The following is an 8,468-nucleotide window of genomic DNA, read 5'->3' on the forward strand; positions in this document are numbered from 1 at the left end:
CCAGAGCACGCAGAGTAGTGGAATGTGCTTTTGGTATCCTAACTGCCAAATGGAGAGTGCTACTAACTGCCATTAAACTGCAGACTGAAACTGTCGATGATGTGGTGAAGGCTTGCGTGGTACTTCACAATTTTGTTTTATCAAAAGAACATGTTTCCCTAGAGGATAATGTGTCAGAAAGCACCTTGCCGGACTACCACAACACAACTTTTCGCAGTCCAGTAGCAGTCTCCAGAATGCGGGACAATTTTGCAGACTACTTCATGTCTCCTGCAGGATCAGTTGACTGGCAGTATGAAATGGTGTAAAAAAAATTTTTTCTAACTTGTAAAAATACCATTTTTTTGTTAACCTTGCAGTATTTTGTATGTTTTGTACCGGTACCCTTTAAACATTTTGTAATGTTTACTATTACCATAACCTTGGTGGTTTTAATACAGTTTAAAAAAAAAAAAAAAAGACAGACAATAAAATTGTTTTTAAACCACAAAAAGTTTTATTTATTTACATAAAGTTTTTAAAGGTTCTCATAATTTGGGGTGGAGATAGTAGCGGAGGGGCTGACAGGGCGGGCCACGTCGATAGGGGGGGACAGGACATCACGGGGAGGAACAGAAGTGGAATGGGTGGTGAAAACATGAGGTTGGGAAGGGAGTTGAGGTACAGATGTGGTCTGTGGGAGGTATGGTGAAGGTGTTGGTGGGATTGGGAACGGTGAAGTTAAAGGGGAAGAATGGAAAGGGGAAGGTAGGAACTGGGAAATACTGAGGGGGGAAGAAAGGTATGGCGAAGGAGTAGAAGGAGGATGGACGGGAGGAGGATGGACGGGAGAAGGACGGACGGGAGGATAGACGGCGACTTGAGAGGGGAAAGGTGTTGAAACATGAAGGGTGGGTGGAGGGGCTTGGGACATTGCCTGCACTAGAGCAGTGTGGCAGCCTTGCATCACATGCATCTGCAGGTCAGGAGTTAGATTCTCCATGTGCCTGAGGACTGACTGAAAAAAGCAGTGTCTTGGTGACTGGTTTGCATCTGACTGCATCCTATCCAGACGACTGCTGAGTTCCAATATGCTTTTGTGAAGCATATTGTAACCAGCAGACGTTTGCTCACCCAAAAGCTTGATGGCATTCTGGAAGGCTGCATTCAAATGCAAAAATTCAGGCGCATAGCTCCTTTCCTGACCTCTCTGGCGCTGCCGTCCTGACCCCAAAGGTGGTCTAGATGTTGCGGCAGTGTCAGAGGGGTGGGGTAAAGGGAACTCCATCTCATCACCTGCAGCTTCAAGTGACGAAGTCCACCCTGCTGCTCCAGCGCTAGTGGATGGGGCCGAGGGATCACACAAAAGGGAAGGTGCAGACACAGAAGGGTCGACGTGGTCCACGGTGGCGGACCCCTGAGGGATCGCTCCAGAGGGGTGCAACTCTGATGCAGGCTCCCGAGTGCTGCTGACAGTACTGTTAAAGAAGAAACAAACAAAAAAATGAGTATCTTGATATTACAATTGCCCTTGCTGCCAAAAAAAATAGAAGGTTACACATTTTAACAGTTTGACTGAAAACTTGTGGTGTTGAATATTTACCTTCTGCTCAGCAGCGTCGACCGGAGGAACGACAGGGCTCTGGAATGCTTATACCTGCTCCTGCGTCCTCTAGATCCACTCGGGCCCTGCATCTCCTTATTGAACTCCCTCTTAAAGCGATCCCTCAGTGACCGCCACCGCACGATTACCCTGTTACCTGGAAAGAGAAAGCAAAAAATGGTTACTATACAACACATTAAATCATGCTAACACACGTTAATGAACTGTGAATACTTACGTGCTAGATCCTGGGCCCCAGCATCGAGTTCCTCCCAGTTATCAATGACAGCATTGCACACTTCCTCCCATAGCCGTCGGGTGACATACTGGTCAGCATGGCGGCGGTCCGACATCTTCCATAGCGGCTCCCGACTTTGGACCGCTTGGAGGAGGGTGTCCACATCTATGCCCTCGTCCTCTTCCTCATCCTGTTCGGGAGCACGCTGTGAAGCCTTTTAAGAAAAAAAAAAAAAGAATAAAAAGGGAAAGATTATAACACATGAATTTTACAGTTTGCTAAACACCAAACCAAAAAAGGAACTTACTCTGCGGTGACTGCCGCACCTAGCATTCCGACGACTATGGTAGGTGCTCTGAGGAACTCTACGTCGAGCCCCAGATTGTGAAGACTAATAAAAAAAAAAAATTAATAAATAAATTATGTGCTTGGATGGAGGCATATGTACTGTGTGTGTACTGTAGTAAATGTTTGTGTTGAGTGTAGTGTGTTTTATATGAGGATCTGTCTCTGCAAAACTTACACTATGCGCTCCCGCTCCTCTCATTTCTCCACCCTGTCCGTCTCCTTCATGAAGCTCCTCTGCTGCTGCTCCTCCTTCTTCTTCCTGTGAAAACAGAATAAATACATATAGGGTTCAAAAACATTACCAGAGATGTACCCCAAAAAAAATTTATGAAGAAAAAAAAAAAACCTCAGGTAGCTGACGATGTGAGGGGGGGCTCTCAGATGAAGACATTCTGCCTGAGTCTGTCTTGGTCCCTAGAATCTGCAAGTATAAAGAGAGTTCTAAGCTACTATACAAAAGGATAGACGCAGCTTTTCGGGACTTTATACTTACATGTTTTCTAAACTTTGGGGGGTCTGCCTGCGTCGTCTTGGGCCCTAGTTCCTTGGTCCCTAGAATCTGCAAGTATAAAGACAGTTCTAAGCTACTATACAGTGGCGTAACTACAAAGTTATGGGCCCCGGTGTGAACTTCAAAATGGGGCCCCCGCCAAAATATTTTCCACCCAAATCCACATCCTGCCCAATCCATCTCCACATTCTGCCCCATCAGTCTCCACATTCTGCCCCATCCAACTCCGCATTCTGCCCATCCATCTCCACATTCTGCCCTCTCTCCACATCTCAGCAGAACAGCAGGAACCCGAAATCTGCTGCTGGTTGATACCACACGAGCTGCACACAACCAGGACTGAGCTGCTGAGAGCTGAAGGACCTGTGGTGATGTCATCGTCATGTGATCAGGAGGCGGAGCTGATAAATGCTGAAAGCCCTATGAGTGATGACGTAACCACAGGATCTTCAGCTCTTTTTTTCAGAGAAAGTTTAAACCTTATAAAAAAAATTCCCTCATTATAATTCCCTCAAAGTTAAAATACCAATATCCAAAAATGATAATTATGGTTACCCTAGTTATAACCAGATAACATTTTGTATACCAAAGGTTTGCATTCTGCATTTAGATATAGAACCTCAAACACCTTTATTGAATGTAGACCAGTTTTAAATTTATCTTGAAATCATACTACGGACAGTTTTGTGTAATTTTTATTCCAAATTTTTTTTTTTCTTTTTTTTTTTGGTTGGAAAGTAGGAGCTACACTGCTCTTTATTTGAAATACCTGTACAGTATGTCAATGTATGAAAAATCACCAAAAAATGCAGAACACATCACACAGCATTTACAAACACACACACACACACACGTCACAGCACAGCCATTAAAAATACCAGCACAGTATGAAAAATAAAAAAACATGTCAGGCAGGCAGGCAGGCAGGCGGTCTGGCACACATCACACGGCATACACACACACACACACACACACACACACACACACGTCACAGCACAGCCATTAAAAATACCAGCACAGTATGATAAATAAAACACATGCAAGGCAGGCATACACACACACGCTGGATGGCAGTACTCACATAGCAGTCTCTGGCAGGGTCTCTCTTGCTAGCGGGTATGTCTCGCTGGCAGGATCTCTCTCGCTGGCAGGATCTCTCGCTGGCAGGATGTCTCTCGCTGGCAGGATGTCTCTCGCTGGCAGGATCTGTCTGGCAGGATGTCTCTTGCTGGCAGGATCTGTGTTCTCTCTTGATGGCACATTGAGAAATGAGGCCCACCTGTCCTGTTTATATAGTTTTGGGGTTGTCTGGGAAAAGTATCAACTTTTTGGAGCATGCTCAGTTAAAAAAAACGGATTGGGGCGACGGATCCGCCAAATAACGTATCGCGACGTATCCGTCGTCCATAGGCGCCCATTCTATAAAATGACGGACGCGACGGATCCGTCGCGGACCGTTAATTAGGCGGCGACAAAAAACGTTACAAAGTCCGTCGATGTCTAGACAACGTCCGCCAAATTTCGATGGATCCGTCGCATGATGGATAGAACGGACGACCATCCGTCACAATCCGTCGCTAATGCAAGTCTATGGGGAAAAAAACGGATCCGTTGAAAAAAAAAAACGGATCCGTTTTTTGAGGAAAATGGCGGATTTAGACTGACGCCAAACAACTGAAGTGTGAAAGAGGCCTAACCTTACGCAATTGCCTGTTGGAAAGAGTCCTGTGTGTGCTGGGAATCAGCTACATACTTCTTGATTGTGCAATGATCACGATGAAGTGTCTTGGCAATGTTGATTGCAGTCATGCCTTGACCTAAATAATCCACAATTTGTTGCTTCTCAGCAGCCGACACATCCTTTTTCTTTCCCATTTTGACAAAAAATGTAGGCTACTTAATAATGTGGAACAGCCTTCTTAAAGGGACTCTGTCACCTGAATTTGGAGTGAACAATTTTCAGCCATAGGGGCGGGGTTTTCGGGTGTTTGATTCACCCTTTCCTTACCCGCTGGCTGCATGCTGGCTGCAATATTGGATTGAAGTTCATTCTCTGTCCTCCATAGTACACGCCTGCGTAAGGCAAGATGGGCTGCGCAATGTACAATGTGGGCTGCGCAATGTACAACGTGGGCTGCGCAATGTACAACATGGGCTGCGCAATGTACAATGTGGGCTGCGCAATGTACTACGTGGGCTGCGCAATATACAACTTGGGCTGCGTAATGTAGTACATGGGCTGCGCAATGTACTACATGGGCTGCGCAATGTACTGCGCAATGTACTGCGTGGGCTGCGCAATGTACTGCGTGGGCTGCGCAATGTACTGCATGGGCTGCGCAATGTACTGCGTGGGCTGTGCAATGTACTGCGTGGGCTGCGCAATGTACTGCTTGGGCTGTGCAATGTACTGCATGGGCTGTGCAATGTACTGCGTGGGCTGCGCAATGTACTGCGTGGGCTGCGCAATGTACTGCGTGGGCTGCGCAATGTACTGCGTGGGCTGCGCAATGTACTGCATGGGCTGTGCAATGTACTGCATGGGCTGTGCAATGTACTGCGTGGCTGTGCAATGTACTGCGTGGGCTGTGCTATACACTAAGAATACATATTCTAAAATACCCGATGCGATAGAATCGGGCCACCATCTAGTTATATATAAAACATTTTAGGAGGCAGGAGGGGAAGAAAAGGAACGGGAAAGGCAAGGAAAGAAAGGGAAAGGAAGAACAGCTGTAACCAGGCGGAGAGACGACATATACAGAAATACTGACTGTTACATCATGTAAAATACTGATTGTTCTAATAACGGTGCAGTTTTCATGAAATCACATCCACTTTGCTTGGACAGTTAAACTCACCAGATTTTTTGTGCAAAAACAGCAGCAGAAAATCCGCAGCATTTACGCTACATGTGAACACAGTCTAAATTTCCAATCAAACTCGACGTGATTCCATGAAATCTCTGTGGTCTGAAGACGCTGCTGAACTCTGCGGTTTTAGTGCATTTTTTCTCTATAAGCTTCTTCTGAAAAAATCAAATGAAGAAAAAAAACACCGCTGCATTGTTAAACGCAGAATCAAAGCTTTTCTGTAACATGAAAAAAGCTCTAAACTGTGCTTCATATCTGCCCCAAAATCACATCAAATAAGCTGGAAAATGCATAAAAGAAAAGCAGCAAACGCCTCATAATCAGAGGAAAATTGTTATTGCGTCTTCTGGTGCGGACACCTGCAGAAAAGCATCAGAACGAACGCAGCATTTACACTATGTGTGAACACAGCCTCAGCATTAAAATTTTATTACATTTTTTAATTGGTTTAATACAGAAAATTATCAATCACCCAGTTTTGTTAAGTCATTTATCGATTCACGTAAACAATCATATCGGTCTGTTGTACGGGTCATTATGATTACAGGGGCACCAAATATATCCGTGTTATGTGCCGATTTGTGATTTTTATTATATAAAAAAAAAAATTAAAAATTACATTATTTTTTTAATTATAAAGTCTTTTTCATTATTATTTTTTAGCAATTTTATAGAAAGAAAAAATCTTATTCTCCCTGTGGAATATAGGAACATCCGTTGTACAGAGCAGTGTATTTCTATCACTATAATTTGCCTGTAGGCAGAGCCTGTAATACAGATCAAGTGCACAAAGGTCTCTTCATGACTTCGTCAAGGCTTGTGGCTCTAGATTAAGTGTGCTGTCTGTATTGTTTCAAGGTTATGGGTTTGGGATCTGGAACACTCACAGAAAAAAAATGTAATTGCTTGTTATTTTTACTATTTTATAGCAAAACAAAATCTTTCTATTCACCTCAGTGTACAGGCAGCATAAAACATAAAAATATAATGTTATACACAATGAATTTTTGGGGATATTTGTAACCTGCTTGTGGATTCATTTACTGCAATAGAGGCCAAGATAACCAAAATCTCCTGGCTACATCATTGGTGGGCAGTGGTAGAGCAACAACCTGCCAACACAGGCATGCAAGGATTTGTGAGATTGAGTCCTGGGGAGAGCGGAGTACAGGAGAAAGAGGTGGGTATTGCAATTTAACTTATGCATTGAACAGACAGCAGCCCTGTCCCTGAGGAGGAGGAGCCGGGAAAAACGCTTTGTCATGACATGACGGGTCGCGGGACTGAGCACTCAAATTGAGACAGTCCCACCAAATCCAGGACGGTAGGGAGCTACGTCACTCTAGATGAAGGGGAACAGTGGCCGGGAAAAGCAACAACTGCACCACCTGAAGATGAAAAGAGAAATTGAATGACTTCGAAGTGAAACCTCCTTGCTGAGTATCTGGAGTCACCTGTACTTTACACAGGGCCACCAGTATGCCCTTACTGGCATTTGGGGCCCCATGAGGAGGGGGCCCGGTCCCGGAGGCAGGATTTGGCCTTTCACTCAATAATTAATCGTACATCCTCGGACACACGTTCAGTTGCAATCTATTGCCGTGCAGGACCCATTTCCCGCACAGTAATAGGAGCCGCCAGGCAATCAAATGGCTGAGGAAGATGACGCCACTGGACTACTCCAGGTTGGCGATATATGGGGGGCATGATAAGAAGACACATGGGAGCAGGATGAGAGAACATTTGGGGGGCAGGATGGGAGAACATATGTGGGGCAAGAGAGAGACATATGGGGCAGGACAGAGACATGGGGAGGCATGATGGTGATATATGGGTGGGGGCAGGATGGAAGAACATGGGGGGAGCAAGATGGGAGGATATATGCAGCAGGAAGGGAGAATATATGAGGGCAGGATGGGAGAACATATGGGGTGCAGGATGGGAGAATATATGGAGGCAGGGTGGAAACATGGAGGGCAGGATGAGATATATGGGTGGTGGAAGGATGGAGACAGGGGGGCAGGATGGGAGAACATATAGGAGGGCAGAATGGAGAAATATTGGTGGGGCAGGATGGGAAAATATATGGGGGGACAGGATGGAGACATATGGGTGCAGGATGGAGAAATATGGGGGCATGAAGGAGACTTATGGGAGGGAAGATTGGAGACATATGGGGCAGCGTGGAGACATATGGTAGGCAGGATGGGGACATATGAAGCCAGGATGAGAGGACATATATGGGGCAGGATGGAGACATATGGGGCAGGATGAGAAGCCATACATGGGGCAGAATGGAAACATATGGGGCCAGGATGAGAGGACATATATGTGTAGCGCCCCCACTGCCACAGGGCCGAGGGGTACCCGGTACCGGGCCTGTGAGTCTATGCTCTGGGGTTGTCACGGTGGCTAGGCCCAGTCCGTGACCCTGCCGAGGGGCGCACAGTGATGGATGTGACGGGTAGTGATAATGGTGCAGTTGTGGGGTGCAGGTCGCGGTAAATAACGAGGACACCAGGTTGCAGTCTCTTTACCTCTTTACTGAAGATCTCTGGGTCCTCAGTCCAGAACACGGTTCACCAGGCTGCGCAAGTCCGGCCGGTCCAATGGCACCTCCAGAGTTCTCTTCACAGGTGGAAATCGGTGCCTTCCTTCTAGCGCTATGTGTTGTGGTCCTTCCCTGCTGTGCTTACAGAAAGTCCCCACAACTGTTGTGTCTGTTTCTTAAGTTCCCTCACAACTCGATTAGATGATGTTCTGCTAATCCTCCGTCCCTCCCTGTTGTTCTGGTTGGGACGGCACCCGTTTGACGGGTAGGCTCGGAGCTCTTCCGGGACCCTAGAGTCGCCCCTCTCCACAAGTTGCCCCCCAAGACTGCATAGGTGATTAAATTTAGACAGCCCGCCTTAGACT

The 8,468-nt window shown here is 46.2% G+C and overlaps 1 long non-coding RNA gene across 1 annotated transcript; it reads right to left on the bottom strand.

The window, feature by feature from the left end:
• Nucleotides 1-473: 473 nt before the first annotated feature.
• Nucleotides 474-1,666, bottom strand: LOC143775476 (uncharacterized). The gene is made up of 2 exons (XR_013215653.1): nt 1,583-1,666; nt 474-1,457 (listed from the first exon to the last, which is right to left on the bottom strand). It is a non-coding gene; the product is annotated as an uncharacterized LOC143775476 (long non-coding RNA).
• Nucleotides 1,667-8,468: the final 6,802 nt, after the last annotated feature.

This window comes from Ranitomeya variabilis, chromosome 5 (assembly GCF_051348905.1).
Source record: "Ranitomeya variabilis isolate aRanVar5 chromosome 5, aRanVar5.hap1, whole genome shotgun sequence".
In the NCBI taxonomy this organism is placed as follows: domain Eukaryota; kingdom Metazoa; phylum Chordata; class Amphibia; order Anura; family Dendrobatidae; genus Ranitomeya; species Ranitomeya variabilis.